Source organism: Arachis stenosperma, chromosome 1 (genome assembly GCF_014773155.1).
Source record: "Arachis stenosperma cultivar V10309 chromosome 1, arast.V10309.gnm1.PFL2, whole genome shotgun sequence".
Taxonomy (NCBI): Eukaryota; Viridiplantae; Streptophyta; class Magnoliopsida; order Fabales; family Fabaceae; genus Arachis; species Arachis stenosperma.
In genome coordinates, this window is record NC_080377.1 from 24,023,866 (window position 1) to 24,042,871 (window position 19,006).

The window sequence follows — 19,006 nt, forward strand, 5'->3', positions numbered from 1 at the left end:
ATGGCCCACATGACCGAACTTGGAAAGGAGGAAGAGGCAGTGATCGCCACTGAGGAAGACCTCAATGGACGTCCACTGGCCTCCAATGAGTTTCCTAATGAAGAACCATGGGAATCTGAGGCTCATAATGAGACCATAGAGATTCTATTGGATTTACTTCTGCCATTCATGAGCTCTGATGAGTATTCTTCCTCTGAAGAGGATGAAAATGTCACTGAAGAGCAAGTTTCCAAGTACCTTGGAGCAATCATGAAGCTAAATGACAAGTTATTTGGTAATGAGACTTGGGAGGATGAACCTCCTTTGCTCACCAAAGAACTGGATGACTTGACTAGGCAGAGATTACCTCAAAAGAGACAGAATCCTGGGAAGTTTTCAATACCTTGTACCATAGGCACCATGACCTTTAAGAAGGCTCTATGTGACTTAGGGTCAAGTATAAACCTCATGCCTCTCTCTGTAATGGAGAAGCTAGGGATCTTTGAGGTATAAGCTGCAAGAATCTCACTAGAGATGGCAGACAATTCAAGAAAACAAGCTTATGGACTTGTAGAGGATGTTTTGGTGAAGGTTGAAGACCATTACATCCCTGCTGATTTCATAGTCCTAGAGACTGGGAAGTGCATGGATGAATCTATCATCTTTGGCAGACCCTTCCTAGCCACAGCAAAGGCTATGATTGATGTTGACAAAGGAGAATTGATCATTCAAGTGAATGAAGAATCGCTTGTGTTTAAGGCTCAAGGATATCCCTCTGTTACCATGGAGAGGAAGCATAAAGAGCTTCTCTCAAAACAGAGCCAAACAGAGCCCCCACAGTCAAACTCTAAGTTTGGTGTTGGGAGGCCACAACCAACTTCTAAGTTTGGTGTTGAACCCCCACATTCAAACTCTAAGTTTGGTGTTGGGAGGTTCCAACATTGCTCTGAGTATCTGTGAGGCTCCATGAGAGCCCACTGTCAAGCTACTGACATTAAAGAAGCGCCTGTTGGGAGGTAACCCAATGTTATATTATCTATTTTCCTTTGTTATTTTATATTTTCTGTAGGTTGATGATCATGGAAAGTCACAAAATCAATTGAAAAAGCAAAAACAGAATGAAAAATAGAAAAAAAAATAGCACACCCTGGAGGAAAACCTTGCTGGCGTTTAAACGCTAGTAAGGGCAGCAAATGGGCGTTTAACGCCCAGTCTGGCACCATTCTGGGCGTTTAACGCCAGAAAGGGGCACCAGACTGGCGTTAAACGCCAGGAAAGGGCAAGAAGCTGGCGTTAAATGCCAGAAATGGGCACCAGCCCAGCGTTTAACGCCAGAATTGGCATAAAGAGCATTTTTGCTCGCCACTTGGTGCAGGGATGAATTTTCCTTGACACCTCAGGATTTGTGGACCCCACAGGATCCCCACCTACACCACCACTCTCTCTCTTCTTCACCCATCTTCACTCCTTCATTTTCACACAACCTAAACACTACTTCTCCTCCTTGGCCGAACCACAAAGCCCCCTCCATCTCCTCCATTTCTTCTTCTTCTACTCTCTTCTTTCTTCTTTTGCACGAGGACGAGCAAACCTTTTAAGTTTGGTGTGGTAAAAGTATTGCTTTTTGTTTTTCCATAACCATTTATGGCATCTAAGGCCGGAGAAACCTCTAGAAAGAGGAAAGGGAAGGCAAAAGCTTCCACCTCCGAGTCATGGGAGATGGAGAGATTCATCTCAAGGGTGCATCAAGACCACTTCTATGAAGTTGTAGCCATGAAGAAGGTGATCCCCGAGGTCCCTTTCAAACTCAAAAAGAGTGAATATCCGGAGATCCGACATGAGATCCGAAGAAGAGGTTGGGAAGTTCTTACCAACCCCATTCAACAAGTCGGAATCTTAATGGTTCAAGAGTTCTATGCCAATGCATGGATCACCAAGAACCATGATCAAAGTGTGAACTCGGACCCAAAGAATTGGCTTACAATGGTTCGGGGGAAATGCTTAGATTTTAGTTCGGAAAATGTAAGGTTGGCATTCAACTTGCCCATGATGCAAGGAGATGAACACCCTTACACTAGAAGGGTCAACTTTGATCAAAGGTTGGACCAAGTCCTCATAGACATTTGTGAAGAGGGCACTCAATGGAAGAGAGATTCAAGAGGGAAGCCGGTTCAACTGAGAAGGCATGACCTCAAGCCTGTGGCTAGGGGATGGTTGGAGTTTATCCAACGCTCAATCATTCCCACTAGCAACCGGTCCGAAGTTACTATAGACCGGGCTATCATGATTCATAGCATCATGATTGGAGAGGAAGTAGAAGTTCATGAGGTTATAGCCCAAGAACTTTATAAGGTGGCGGACAAGTCCTCTACCTTGGCAAGGTTAGCCTTTCCTCATCTCATTTGTCACATCTGTTATTCAGCTGGAATTGACATAGAGGGAGACATCCTCATTGATGAGGACAAGCCCATCACTAAGAAAAGGATGGAGCAAACAAGAGATCCCACTCATCATGAAATCCCTGAGATGCCTCAAGGGATGCACTTTCCTCCACAAAACTATTGGGAGCAAATCAACACCTCCCTAGGAGAATTGAGTTCCAACATGGGACAACTAAGGGTAGAGCACCAAGAACATTCCATCCTCCTCCATGAAATTAGAGAAGATCAAAGAATCATGAGAGAGGAGCAACAAAGGCAAGGAAGAGACATTGAGGAGCTCAAGCACTCCATAAGATCTTCAAGAGGAAGAACAAGCCGCCATCACTAAGGTGGACCCGTTCTTTAATTTCCTTGTTCTTTATTTTCCTGTTTTTCGAAATTTCATGCTTATGTTTATCCATGTTTGTGTCTTATGATCATTAGTGTCTTAGTGTCTATGCCTTAAAGTTATGAATGTCCTATGAATCCATCACCTTTCTTAAATGAAAAATGTTCTTAAATGAAAAGGAGAAGGATTGCATGAATTTTGAATTTTATAACAGATTAATTAGTTTGATGTGGTGGCAATACTTTTGGTTTCTAAATGAATGCTTGAACAGTGCATATGTCTTTTGAATTTGTTGTTCATGAATGTTGGCTCTTGAAAGAATGATGAAAAAGGAGACATGTTACTGAGGATCTGAAAAATCATAAAAATAATTCTTGAAGCAAGAAAAAGCAGTGAATATTCAAAAAAACGAAAAAAAGGGAAAAAGAAAAAGAAAAAGAAAAACATAAAGTTGTGATCCAAGGCAAAAAGAGTGTGCTTAAGAACCCTGGACACCTCTAATTGGGGACTCTAGCAAAGCTGAGTCACAATCTGAAAAGGTTCACCCAATTATGTGTCTGTGGCATGTATGTATCCGGTGGTAATACTGGAAGACAGAGTGCTTTGGGCCACGGCCAAGACTCATAAAGTAGCTGTGTTCAAGAATCATCACACTTAACTAGGAGAATCAATAACACTATCTGGATTCTGAGTTCCTATAGAAGCCAATCATTCTGAATTTCAAAGGATAGAGTGAGATGCCAAAACTATTTAGAGGCAAAAAGCTAAAAGCCCCGCTCATCTAATTAATACTGATCTTCATAGATATTTTTGGAATTCATTGCATATTCTCTTCTTTTTATCTTATTTGATTTTCAGTTGCTTGGGGACAAGCAACAATTTAAGTTTGGTGTTGTGATGAGCGAATAATTTATACGCTTTTTGGCATTGTTTTTAGTATGTTTTTAGTAAGTTTTAGTTAGTTTTTATTATATTTTTATTAGTTTTTAGTTAAAATTCACTTTTCTGGACTTTACTATGAGTTTGTGTGTTTTTCTGTGATTTCAGGTATTTTCTGGCTGAAATTGAGGGACCTGAGCAAAAATCTGATTCAGAGGCTGAAAAGGACTACAGATGCTGTTGGATTCTGACCTCTCTGCACTCGAAGTAGATTTTCTGGAGCTACAAATACCCAATTGGCGCGCTCTCAACTGCGTTGGAAAGTAGACATCCTGGGCTTTCCAGAAATGTATAATAGTCCATACTTTGCCCGAGATTTGATGGCCCAAACTGGTATTCCAAATCAGTTCAAAACTGCCCGGCGTTAAACGCCGGAACTGGCACAAGAATGGGAGTTAAACGCCCAAACTGGCACAAAAGCTGGCGTTTAACTCCAAGAAAAGTCTCTACACATGAAAGCTTCAATGCTCAGCCCAAGCACACACCAAGTGGGCCCAAAAGTGGATTTTTATGTAATTTACTCATTTCTGTAAACCCTAGGCTACTAGATGTCTACAAATAGGACCTTTTGCTATTGGATTTTCATCTTTTGATCACTTTAGATCTTAGGATCATCTTTGGACGTCTAGTTCTTAGATCATGGGGGCTGGCCTTACGGCCATGCCTGAACCTTGTTCTTATGTATTTTCAACGGTGGAGTTTCTACACACCATAGATTAAGGTGTGGAGCTCTGCTGTACCTCGAGTATTAATGCAATTACTATTATTCTTCTATTCAATTCTGCTTATTCTTGTTCTAAGATATTCATTCGCACCCAAGAACATGATGAATGTGATGATTATGTGATGCTCATCATCATTCTCACTTATGAACGCGTGCTTGACAACCACTTCCGTTCTACAAGCAAACAAGGCTTGAATGTGTATCTCTTGGATCCCTTAATCGGAATCTTCGTGGTATAAGCTAGAATTGATGGCGGCATTCAAGAGAATCCGGAAGGTCTAAACCTTGTCTTTGGTATTCTGAGTAGGATTCAATGATTGAATGACTGTGACGAGCTTCAAACTCCTGAAGGCTGGGCGTTAGTGACAGACGCAAAAGAATCAATGGATTCTACTCCAACCTGATTGAGAACCGACAGATGATTAGCCGTGCTGTGACAGAGCGCGTTGAACATTTTCACTGAGAGGACGGGACTATAGCCATTGACAACGGTGATGCCCAACATACAGCTTGCCATGGAAAGGAGTAAGAAGGATTGGATGAAGACAGTAGGAAAGCAGAGAGACAGAAGGGACAAAGCATCTCCATACGCTTATCTGAAGCTCTCACCAATGAATTACATAAGTATCTCTATCTTTATTTTATGCTTTATTCATAAATCATCCATAACCATTTGAATCTGCTTGACTGAGATTTACAAGATGACCATAGCTTGCTTCATACCAACAATCTCCATAGGATCGACCCTTACTCGCGTAAGGTTTATTACTTGGACGACCCAGTGCACTTGCTGGTTAGTTGTGCAAAGTTGTGATAAAGAGTTGAGATTGCAATTGAGCGTACCATGTTAATGGCGCCATTGATGATCACAATTTCATGCACCACGCTGCTATCACGGTTGTGGGAGAGGGTATCCCCATCGCCGTGGGTGGTTCCACCGCCCTTGCTGCCGTGCAGTCAGAGTCTGTCGCTGGTCTCCTAGTTGCTGATGTGGCAGGGGGTCTGCTGTGTATGGTCGCCGGAAAACCTTTCTGCCACTGGAGCTGCCCTGAAACAACATCAAAGTCTGACAGCGCCACTGCCAGAGTTCTGAGGCCACCGGAACCACCGCCGGAGCTTCTAGCTTCTTCTGTCGACGCCGAGAAAGTATGCCGGTAAGTGTTTCAAACTTGGTCTTCGCTTCTTGTGAGATTATGGGAATCTTATTGTCGCGGCATGTTAGTTTCAGTTACCGTTGCCGGAGTCGGGTTGCCACAGCCGCTGGAGGTGGCTGTTGGGGCTACCGCCCAACCGATTCAGAGGCCGTTGCTATTCGGTTCAGCTGTTCTTTCTTAGTTTCAATAAGTATTCCTGTTTCGAGAGCTCTGCATTAGTGTTCTGTTCCGTGTAATAAAGTAATCGTAATGTTAATGGTTTTAGGGGCTAGAATCTGGTTTGCTTGTGCCGTTTGGGGCTGTTTCTGCTTTTGAGAGAGTGAGCAGAGCCGATATTTTGATTGCCGGTGATTTTGGGTCGAGATAAAAGGAGTTGGTTACCGAGTTGGGTTGTGGTTCCAATATTGTGAGGTAGGGGCGCTTTCCAAAAACTATGTTTTATGTATTGGAATTATTACATATGGATACTGATGTGAGATATTGTGTATGTGATGATTCTATCTGCCTTATGTATTATTTGATTGACTCGAATGTTCTTGGATGTTGGTTTGGCTGAATTGTTGTGCGGTTTGGTAAAATGTAATGTTTTAAAGATGATTCTTTAAAGATTTGAAATCTGAGTTTAATCCATTGAGGATTGATTTGAATTGAGTTGATTATTTTGATGATGTGAAGAGTCGAATGCACTTTTGAATTCAGCCTGGTTCATTTTAATTGACTTGGTTGTTGGACAAATGATTTGTTATTGAGCCGTCTCTTTAAAGCTTTGGAAATGAGTTAAATCGGTTGATATTGATTTAATTTTGAAACGGTTTCCTTGAGTTATGCCAATGAGGCGACTGTTGGATTTAGCTTGATTTTGAATTAATTTTTGGATTCTGGACTGTTGAAAGGGATTGAGGAACGGTTTAGTTGGGACCCAAACCGGGTGGCAAAGTCCAAGTTTTAGGGGAGATGCTGCCGAAATTTCTATAAAATCCAAGTCTTTATTTGAAATGTTATTTGGAAAATTTTGAGTTTAATGCCTTTCCTAATTACTTGGAGGATTGTGAATTTAGGGCTTCTTTATTATCTTTACTTAGAACAATTATGAAAGCGATGAAGCTATGCTTTGAAAGAATTATTGAAAAGAGAATCATGATTCCTCCTTATTTTCCAAGAAGAATGGTATGTTTTTTTGTACGATTCATTCGAAAGAGAATTTTGCTTTGAGGCTGTTTTAAAAAGGTAAAATGGGTTTATGTTTTCTCTATTAAACATAAAGATTGTCCCTTGGAAAAGTTTTCGTGGTTTTGAAAAGGATTTGGATTTCGATTGATGAACCTTATTATTCTGACGTTTTAAATAAGCTTCAGAGTATCTTTTCAACTCTAGTTAAACACAATAAAATGATTCTCTTGGTAGTTTGAAAGGCTTCAGATTTAGTCGTGGAGTTGAAGCCGGTTTTGTTAAGTAAAGGAAATGGCTTTGAAAGGAGTGATTGATTTCATGACTCGGTTTGGCTTAGATCCTATTTTATTATTCAAATCGGAAAGCCAAGGTTTTAATGATTTTTAAATGAAGTTGGCGAAATGAGTTATGTTATTCTCCTCTAAAGACTTGGGACTCTGCCGAGAAACTTTGTTATAAAATCCCATTGTTGGATGGATGATTTTGAATGTTTCAAAATGAATCTTTAACTTTCCATGGTTATGGAAGTTTTGGAAAGGGGATGCCGAGAGTGGCATGGTTTTAAAAGGGGAACTTACCTTGAGTAAAAGTGGCTTATGAGCCTGAGATGATTTGAGAAATGAGATCTTTAAAACCAAGGCTGAAAAGAGTTGAAACTTGATTTCAAAGTGAAATGAATTGGGAAAAAATAATTTATGGCTTAAATGCCGATTTTATGAATTGATGATGTTGAATGTGGAAGTGCTGTTTTGTTGTGATCCGGAATGGCTGTGTATGATATGAATATTGGCTGGTTCTGGACTGAACTGTGAGCCAGATGGCTGAGATGGATGTTGATCCATGGATGAGATTGAATGCATGTATATGCTGAATCATTGATAAATGTGAATGTTGCACTTTCACTACCGGAGATAAGAGTTTTCCTGGGAGAAAGCAGTGGTTAGCCACCACGTGCTCCAGGTTGAGACTCGAAGCTCTTTTGACCATATGTCGTCAGGGTGGCCGGGCACTGTGAAAGCCCCGGATGAGCTCACCCCCATAAATATTCACCAGTGAGGGTGATGGATATGGATCATGATTATGATCAAGTTTATATTGAGTATAACTCGAGTTGGGGAGACACGACAGAGGGACAGTCCAATGGTTAGCTACCAGGACTTGTCGTGTTGGATCTATAACCGACAGATGATATCATCAGCCACTAGGGATAGGCATGCATCATATGCATCTATGTGACATTGTTTGGGTGTGCATATTGTACTTGGTTTGCCTATGTGATTAACTGCTAATTGTTCTACTTTCAATAACTGTTTGTTTGTGCTTGAACTTCCTATCTATGTTTGCATCTGGGACTCTGTTGATTTGTGGTGATTGGTTGTTGGATTGGATTGTTTGGGCCTAGGGCTGTGGTTAAATTGAGATGGACCGATGGTTAGTTTCGGTTTGGTGTTCCTAGTTTGGAAAAATATGAAAGGCTATTTTGGTTCAACATAGATAAACCTTGTTGAAAGGCTTTTGACATTTTTGAGAATTGAACGGTTCCTCTTTCAGAAAAGATTTCCGACTTCACTTTTATTATAAACTGTTGTTTTTGAAATGAGGCATAAGTCAGTTATTAATCACTGGTATGGTTTATCTTCACGTATCCTATTACAATAATTCCCAAAAACCCTCTACTGAGAACCCTTTCGAGGATGATGTTCTCACCCCCTACATTTTTCCCCTTTCAGGATAAAGGCGCAGAAGTCACAAAGAGTTTATTTAATTGTTGTTGAGATGCTCTGTATTGCTTTAGATTATTATTTTTGTACCGTCGCCTTTATCTTGCTATATTCTGTAAGAGGGATAGGAATTGTATTGGGTAATGTTTGTAATATTATTTATATATATGTATGTATATATGTATGGATGTACTCTTTATGAGTTTCTGTAAATTGTATGGTATGTATGGATGTACTTTGTATAGCAAAAGTATTTTTGGGAGCGGTATTGTGGTTTAAAGTTTTAAACAGGCTCATATTTTGGTATTAAATAGTATAAGTGTCGTCGTAATGTCCGAGCTATCAGAGTAGCACAACCGGAAGCGTGAGCTTTGGTAGTTAGGGTGTTACATTATGGTATCAGAGCAGTCCTTCCTGTAGAGCCTGAGGAATGGACCGACTATGCTTCAATTGCATATTCTGAGCTTTTGTCATGTATTAGGTCTTGTCGGATGATGAGAATTAGATCTTTATGCACATGACGATATATTGATTAAACGCTATTAGTCTTGCATTGCATAATTCTTGGTATTAAGTTTGGCCGGCTTAATACTAGTGAATTATGTATATGAGAGCTCTAATGGGTTATCATAGATGATCCACGAGTTTTGAGTAAAGTGAATCACGGGTTTTGGAAACGTTGGAAACTATTTCTCGAGGCTATTCAGTTGCGTGTCTTGAATTCTGTTCGAGTCGACCTGTTCTTACGTATCCTAACTTGACGTTCTTGTTTGCTAATCCTCTTGAATAGTAGTTTGATTTTTCAGCTTTATTCCTCTATTCATATGCATTCTTGTTTGATCTTAAGTGCATATGCTTGTTCGATATTCTTGTTGCATCTATCTTTCTTTGTTTGAGCCCCTCTTGATTCATATATTCCTTGCTATAGCTTTGAATTTGTCCTAATGCGTTGTGCATTTTAACTCCGGGTCCCGAGTCCATTCTCTGAGAAATTGTTGATTCAGTTTTCTCTTATTTGACAGTGATTACAGCCAATTTTGAGATTTTTATAAAAATTTGCTATTGATTAGATATACACTTATCTATATGTGGAACTTTGAGATTTCTTATACAGTTTAACGACTATATATTTCTAAAACCTCGCCCGTGCTTTTACTGGTTTGCAGAACTGCACTTACTTTAGATACAAATTTACTTTCTAGTAATTTTACTATAGTCCCAATACACACTTCATTTGATTATGTATTTGGGGTATTTTTTTTTTAAAAATTTTAGAAAGAAAGGATTTTTCGCTCTTATTCCAGGTGAGTTTCGTTTGTTAAACTTCACTTGATTTATTTTTTATTTGAGTGTGATTTAGCATACCACATTGTTTATGCCATTGCTGTTTCTTTTGAAAATGTTGGACTCACGGCTTTCTTCTTATGAACGGACTAAAGTCTCTCTTAAGCCTTCTATCTCCATGAATTTCATGCTTGACTTTGTTTTTAACTAATCTCTTACATCTTGTGAGCATTACCATTGATCTTGGTTTTTCCAATCTTGTGAATCTCATTCTCATATAAGTCATTTTGATTTGTTTCAGAATAATGCATCGTTTATCTCTCATTATCTCTACAAGAGTTTTTAGTCAAGGATTTATCCTTGGGAAATTACTAATGATTGGGTTGTCTTTTCCTATGACTTTTGTATTCTTTTGAATCAATTGAAAGCTTGTTTGATGTCTCATGCCTAGTGAATCTTGTTTGATGTCTCATGCCTAGTGAATCTTGTTTGAACTACTTTGGTCTAAGATCTTTCTTGTATGGCTTGACTCCTTTTAAAGTACATCCTAATTTTCTTGAATATCCTTCTAAGATGGTGATTTCAAGTATATTTTTGGAGTCTTGTTTTGAACTTTTTGAAGTTTTGAATTCTCCTTGGAGAAATTCTAAACGGGATTTATTTTCTGTTGCTTGGTTATAATTGAAACCATTGTTTAATATTTGACAAAATTGTTTTAAAGTTGGCATGCGCTATTTTAAATGAGGTTTTGAAAAGCTTCCTTGTTTAGTGGAAACCTGTTCGTTTGTAACGCACCACTTATTTCCTTTACTAGATTGTAAGCGAATTTTTACCTCGGAACTTCTTTTCTAAAAAGAGTTTAACTTCCTCTTTTGTCCTTACTATAAATGTTATCTACGTTTGTTTGGATATGGACTTTGAGAATTTTTGAACAAGCAATTGAGTTTTCTTCCGAGTCTTCCGAACTACTTTTGGTTAAGATTGTACTTTTAACTATCTTTCTAATTTATTTGAGGAAATATTTGAGCTCTTAGTTAAACCGGTGTCCATTTTGTTTTTAAAATTCTACATGATCTGTTTCAACATGAAATTGTATTACAACAAAGCCACGTTTATGCTTTTGTTACTCTCATGAAGAATGTTTATTACTTGACTTCCTTCTAAACTGCGAAGTGATTTTTTCGCAAGTTTTCGATTCTTTTATGAACAATGTATTTGGAAGTATTTTTGATCATGTTCTTAAGCTCTGTGAGTTTTGTCTTGGATTTGAGATATTCTTTTCTGGGCACCTCATACTTTTTGACTCAACTTGAGTTTGTTTCAATCTGATGCGCTGATTTTCTTCTTGTTGGTCTTATTGGATTTCTTTGATCCAAGGGTTATATTTGAAGTTGTCAGTTGAATGGCTTCTAGCAAACTTCGGTTGCTTGATCATCCTTGTTTGTCTGAAATTGGATACATTCTCTCAAATCTATGAGTATTATATTTGACAACTGACTCTCCTTTCTAAATCTTGTATCTTTCTGAGTAGACTCGAGAATTGTTTTGATATCACGTGCGACTTGTAGACGTAGTAACACGATGTGTTAGTTCCTTAAGACGTGATATGTGTATATGGAAGGTGAAATGGTAGGTGTACCACGCTATGAGTTGTGAGTGTTTTGTTCCTTGCAAACGGGTTTGCGGTTGTTAGGCTTATGATTGGTGGAGTTGGAAAATTGAAGTTTTGAAGTGGGAACGAGATTTGTCAGCGAACATTATGCCGCTGTTTAAATACCAACATGGCCTTGCAGCCTTTTACCACACTAATTACCACTTTGCTTTGTGAACGCCTATCTTGATTTGCAGCCTATTTTGGCACCTCAAGCTTTTGTAAAGCCTTGAGATCATGTGACCTTGTGCATTGAGCCTATCTTGTAATGTTCGCTTTGCAACCATACTCCTACCTTTGTATCTTTATGCATACGACCATCCAAGTATTTGAAAACCGTATATATGTTTATGTGTTGAGATATTTTTGCTTCTTCCTTAAATGTGTTCAAGGGTGAATTGTTATGAAACTTCATTCGTTTTGTATCAATTTTCGAGGGCGAAAATTTTTATAAGGTGGGTAGAATGTAAGACCCAGAACTTTTGAAAAGTCTTATCATGATCAAGTCTCAAATCATATAGTTATTTATAGCCTTGATTTCAGAAATTATTTTATTAAAGAAAATTAAAGCAAGTTTTGATTTATTGAATTTGAAATAAATTGAGATTATTATCTAATTTTACAATTTTTAGATTATTTTATATATTCAAATTATAAAGTTGGTAGTTGTAAAATAATAAGGATTTCTATATGATTTGGATTAAATAATTAGTATTTTAAATATTAATGTTGCTATTTTGGAAAATAGAGAAATTAATTATATTATTTCTAATCTTTAGATTTGGGCATTTTATTGAAAATAATTTGTAAAATTGATGAGCAAATAGTATTTTTCCATATACAATTAGTGTTGGATATAATTGAGTTTCAATTACTATATTACCCCTACTTTTATTTGAAATTACAAAAGTAACCCTAACCCTAATTTTGATACACCTATTCCCTAAAACCAATCTCCTTCACGCTGCGCAGCCTCCAGGCTTTCCTTCATCCTCCTTCTGTGCAGACCTATGCGAAACACACACACACACACACACACACACACACACACACACACTATTCCTTGAGAAACCAATGAAGAGAAAGTAATGGGAGGCAGAAATCGGGAGAAGGAAGAGAGAAGGAGCGGCGCCGGCGAGGAGCCCACTACCGCCGCGTCGTTGCTGGGTGTTGGTGGGAGGCTACGCCATAAGCTGTCGCCGCCGCCCTGGAGTTCGCCGTCAGGTCGAGTCGAAGGAAGAGAGAGGCGCGGGGTCAGCGTCGTGACCAGAGGGGAGATCTGAGAGAGAAGGGAGAGGAGGCCGTGCCCCCGCCACCGTCCGCCGCGTCTTGCCTGACCCGTTCTCCTTATCGCCGACCAGCCCGTCTCGTCGCCGCCGTCAAACCCGTCCCTTGCCGCCGTCGTTGAAGCTGCGAATAGAGAAGAGGGAAAGGGATGAGTCGCGAGGAAGCAACGCTGCCCTTCCATCGTCGCTGCTATCACGGTTGTGGGAGAGGGTATCCCCGTCGCCGTGGGTGGTTCCACCGCCCTTGCTGCCGTGCCGTCAGAGTCTGTCGCCGGTCTCCTAGTTGCTAAGGTGGCAGGGGGTCTGCTGTGTATGGTCGCTCGGAAAACCTTTCTGCCACTGGAGCTGCCCTGAAACACCATTGGAGTCTGACAGCGCCACTGCCGGAGTTCTGAGGCCACCGGAACCACCGCCGGAGCTTCTGGCTACTTCTGTCGACGCCGGAAAAGTATGCCGGTAAGGGTTTCAAACTTGGTCTTCGCTTCTTATGAGATTATGGGAATCTTATTGTCGCGGCATGTTAGTTTCAGTCACCGTTGCCGGAGTCGGGTCACCACAGCCGCTGGAGGTGGCTGTTGGGGCTACCGCCCAACCGATTCAGAGGCCGTTGCTATTCGGTTCAGCTGTTCTTTCTTAGTTTCAGTAAGTATTCCTGTTTCGAGATCTCTGCGTTAGTGATCTATTCCGTGTAATAAAGTAATCGTAATATTAATGGTTTTAGGGGCTAGAATCCGGTTTTCTTGTGCCGTTTGGGGCTATTTCTGCTTTTGAGAGAGCGAGCAGAGCCGAGATTTTGATTGCCAGTGATTTTGGGTCGAGATAAAAGGAGTTGGTTACCGAGTTGGGTTGTGGTTCCAATGTTGTGAGGTAGGGGCGCTTTCCAAAAACTATGTTTTATGTATTGGAATTATTACATATGGATACTGATGTGAGATATTGTGTATGTGATGATTCTATCTGCCTTATGTATTATTTGATTGACTCGAATGTTCTTGGATGTTGGTTTGGCTGAATTGTTGTGCGGTTTTGTAAAATGTAATGTTTTAAAGATGATTCTTTAAAGATTTGAAATCTGAGTTTAATCCATTGAGGATTGATTTGAATTGAGTTGATTATTTTGATGATGTGAAGAGTCGAATGCACTTTTGAATTCAGCCTGGTTCATTTTAATTGACTTGGTTTTTGGACAAATGATTTGTTATTGAGCCGTCTCTTTAAAGCTTTGGAAATGAGTTAAATCGGTTGATATTGATTTGATTTTGAAACGGTTTCCTTGAGTTATGCCAATGAGGCGACTGTTGAATTTAGCTTGATTTTGAATTGATTTTTGGATTCTGGACTGTTGAAAGGGATTAAGGAACGGTTTAGTTGGGACCCGAACCGGGTGGCAAAGTCCAAGTTTTAGGGGAGATGCTGCCGAAATTTCTATAAAATCCAAGTCTTTATTTGAAATGTTATTTGGGAAATTTTGAGTTTAATGCCTTTCCTAATTACTTGGAGGATTGTGAATTTAGGGCTTCTTTATTATCTTTACTTAGAACAATTATGAAAGCGATGAAGCTATGCTTTGAAAGAATTATTGAAAAGAGAATCATGATTCCTCCTTATTTTCCAAGAAGAATGGTATGTTTTTTTGTACGATTCATTCGAAAGAGAATTTTGCTTTGAGGCTGTTTTAAAAAGGTAAAATGGGTTTATGTTTTCTCTATTAAACATAAAGATTGTCCCTTGGAAAAGTTTTCGTGGTTTTGAAAAGGATTTGGATTTCGATTGATGAACCTTATTATTCTGACGTTTTAAATAAGCTTCAGAGTATCTTTTCAACTCTAGTTAAACACAATAAAAATGATTCTCTTGGTAGTTTGAAAGGCTTCAGATTTAGTCGTGGAGTTGAAGCCGGTTTTGTTAAGTAAAGGAAATGGCTTTGAAAGGAGTGATTGATTTCATGACTCGGTTTGGCTTAGATCCTATTTTATTATTCAAATCGGAAAGCCAAGGTTTTAATGATTTTTAAATGAAGTTGGCGAAATGAGTTATGTTATTCTCCTCTAAAGACTTGGGACTCTGCCGAGAAACTTTGTTATAAAATCCCATTGTTGGATGGATGATTTTGAATGTTTCAAAATGAATCTTTAACTTTCCATGGTTATGGAAGTTTTGGAAAGGGGATGCCGAGAGTGGCATGGTTTTAAAAGGGGAACTTACCTTGAGTAAAAGTGGCTTATGAGCCTGAGATGATTTGAGAAATGAGATCTTTAAAACCAAGGCTGAAAAGAGTTGAAACTTGATTTCAAAGTGAAATGAATTGGGAAAAAGTAATTTATGGCTTAAATGCCAATTTTATGAATTGATGATGTTGAATGTGGAAGTGCTGTTTTGTTGTGATCCGGAATGGCTGTGTATGATATGAATATTGGCTGGTTCTGGACTGAACCGTGAGCCGGATGGCTGAGATGGATGTTGATCCATGGATGAGATTGAATGCATGTATATGCTGAATCATTGATAAATGTGAATGTTGCACTTTCACTACCAGAGATAAGAGTTTCCCTGGGAGAAAGCAGTGGTTAGCCACCACGTGCTCCAGGTTGAGACTCGAAACTCTTTTGACCATATGTCGTCAGGGTGGCCGGGCACTGTGAAAGCCCCGGATGAGCTCACCCCCATAAATATTCACCAGTGAGGGTGATGGATATGGATCATGATTATGATCAAGTTTATATTGAGTATAACTTGAGTTGGGGAGACATGACAGAGGGACAGTCCAATGGTTAGCTACCAGGACTTGTCGTGTTGGATCTATAACCGACAGATGATATCATCAGCCACTAGGGACAGGCATGCATCATATGCATCTATGTGACATTGTTTGGGTGTGCATATTGTACTTGGTTTGCCTATGTGATTAACTGCTAATTGTTCTACTTGCAATAACTGTTTGTTTGTGCTTGAACTTCCTATCTATGTTTGCATCTGGGACTCTGTTGATTTGTGGTGATTGGTTGTTGGATTGGATTGTTTGGGCCTAGGGCCGTGGTTAAATTGAGATGGACCGATGGTTGGTTTCGGTTTGGTGTTCTTGGTTTGGAAAAAATATGAAAGGCTATTTTGGTTCAACATAGATAAACCTTGTTGAAAGGCTTTTGACATTTTTGAGAATTGAACGGTTCCTCTTTCAGAAAAGATTTTCGACTTCACTTTTCTTATAAACTGTTGTTTTTGAAATGAGGCATAGGTCAGTTATTAATCACTGGTACGGTTTATCTTCACGTATCCAATTACAGTAATTCCCAAAAACCCTCTACTGAGAACCCTTTTGAGGATGATGTTCTCATCCCCTACATTTTTCCCCTTTCAGGATAAGGGCGCAGAAGTCACGAAGATTTTATTTAATTGTTGTTGAGATGCTCTGTATTGCTTTAGATTATTATTTTTATACCCTCGCCTTTATCTTGCTATATTCTATAAGAGGGATAGGAATTGTATTGGATAATGTTTGTAATATTATTTATATATATGTATGTATATATGTATGGATGTACTCTTTATGAGTTTCTGTAAGTTGTATGGTATGTATGGATGTACTTTGTATAGTAAAAGTATTTTTGGGAGCGGTATTGCGGTTTAAAGTTTTAAACAGGCTCATATTTTGGTATTAAATAGTATAAGTGTCGTCGTAATGTCCGAGCTATCAGAGTAGCGCAGCCGGAAGCATGAGCTTTGGTAGTTAGGGTGTTACACGGTATATTTGTCGATATCCGTAAGCTTTGATTTTAGCTCGTCGGCATAATAGTAGAATATGTAGTGTTTCCAGTGTTGTCGCTTGTGGTAGCCAGGGATATATTTTTTTGCGCTCTTGATACCATGACAATAATCTTGAGCAGTGACTTGTGCAGAAAAATATCTTTTCTTGGTTGAGAAGAAGACGAAAGAAATTCAGGGATATTGAAGTAAAATGAGGGTGCTTTGATAATGATGTGCGGATATTTTATACGCTTTTTGGGGGTAATTTCATATAGATTTTAGTATGTTTTAGTTAGTTTTTAGTATATTTTTATTAGTTTTTAGGAAAAATTCATATTTCTGGACTTTACTATGAGTTTGTATATTTTTTTGTGATTTCAGGTATTTTCTGGCTAAAATTGAGGGAGCTGAGCAAAAATCTGATTCAGGCTGAAAAAGGACTGTTGATACTGTTGGATTCTGACCTTCCTGCACTCGGAATGGATTTTTTGGAGCTAAAGGATTCCAATTGGCGCGTTCTTAATTGGGTTGGAAAGTAGACATCCAGGGCTTTCCAGCAATATATAATAGTCCATACTTTGCGTGAAGATAAACGACGTAAACTGGCGTTTAACGCCAGTTCGATGTTGCATTCTGGTGTTGAACGCCAGAAATAGGTTGCAAGTTGGAGTTAAACGCCAGAAACAGGTTACAACCTGACGTTTAACTCCAGAAACAGCCCAGGCACGTGAGAAGCTTAAGTCTCAGCCCTAGCACACACCAAGTGGGCCCCAGAAGTGGATTTCTGCACTACCTATCTTAGTTTACTCATTTTCTGTAAACCTAGGTTACTAGTTTAGTATTTAAACAACTTTTAGAGAATTATTTTGTACCTCATGACAATTTTAGATCTGAACTTTATACTCTTTGACGGCATGAGTCTCTAAACTCCATTATTGGGGGGTGAAGAGCTTTGCAGCGTCTCGATGAATTAATGCAATTATTTCTGTTTTCTATTCAAACACGCTTGTTTCTATCCAAGATGTTCATTCGCACTTTAATATGAAGAAGGTGATGATCCGTGACACTCATCACCATTCTCAACTCATGAACGTGTGCCTGACAACCACCTCCCTTCTACATTAGATTGGATGAGTATCTCTTAGATTCCTTAATCAGAATCTTCGTGGTATAAGCTAGAATCCATTGGCAGCATCTTTGAAAATCCGGAAAGTCTAAACCTTGTCTGTGGTATTCCGAGTAGGATTCAGGGATTTGATGACTGTGACTAGCTTCAAACTTGCGAGTGTTGGTCGCAGTGACAGACGCAAAAGGATCAATGGATCCTATTCCGACATGATCGAGAACCGACAGATGATTAGCCGTGCGGTGACAGCGCATTTGGACCATTTTCAATGAGAGGACGGATGGTAGCCATTGACAACGGTGATCCACCAACACACAGCTTGCCATAGAAGGAACCTTGCGTGCGTGAAGAAGAAGACAGGGGAAAAGCAGAGATTCAGAAGACAAAGCATCTCCAAAACTCCAACACATTCTCCATTACTACGTAACAATTACTCATTTCATGCTCTTTCACTTTTTACAATTGAAACTAAAGAACCCTATTGGTATCCTGACTAAGAATAATAAGATAACCATAGCTTGCTTCAAGCCAACAATCTTCGTGGGATTTGACCCTTACTCATGTAAGGTATTACTTGGACGACCCAGTACACTTGCTGGTTAGTTGTGCGAAATTACATAGTGTGAGTGTAATTTTCATACACCAGATAATGAATTAGATGAATTGAGTTAGCTTCATATATGCATTACAATGGTTAAAGGGTAGCTGTTCATGATACAGAGACAGTAACATTCCTAACCAACTAACACGCTAAGACTCTAACTAACTAAACAGTTATACACTAAGTTATTGCACAACTTCTTTCTTCTTGTCATCTATCTTTTTTCTTTCCTTAATATTTTGCTAGAAAATTACTTCTAGTTTATAACATAAATTATTTTAGAAGTATTAAGAGTTGAAACTTACGTCGAGATCAGACAAGTGTAAAAAATAAATTATTATCCCACTAAGTCGAAGATCTAATCTGAATCTAACTCAATTTAATATATTTGATAAATTCATTTTAAGTTTTCAGCTAAAAATAGTTGAATCTGAAAATAATTTTTCAAAATTATGTTAATAAACCATGAATTTTTAGGAATAGAATAACTAATTATTCTCAAATCTCATTTAATATTCTCAATTATCATACTATTATTATATTTTTGGTGCTAGCAAAAAATATAATAATATTCCATCTGAATTAATATAATTATTTATTTAATCAAACCAAAATAATAATTAAATAATTCTATAGCAAAGATTAGAACACCCATTAGTGTGTGACCCCATAGGTTCAATACTAAACGGGTAGTAAATTAGTCATACTAAATTTACTAATCAAGGTTGGCGTCTAGCAACACTCCTCAACGACCCGATAGTATGAAGTAATATATTTTTACTAAGAATCTTAGAAGAACAAAGTATAATTCCTTCCATCTTTTCAGCTCTTGGTTAACTCTTAGAGTATGGTTTAATT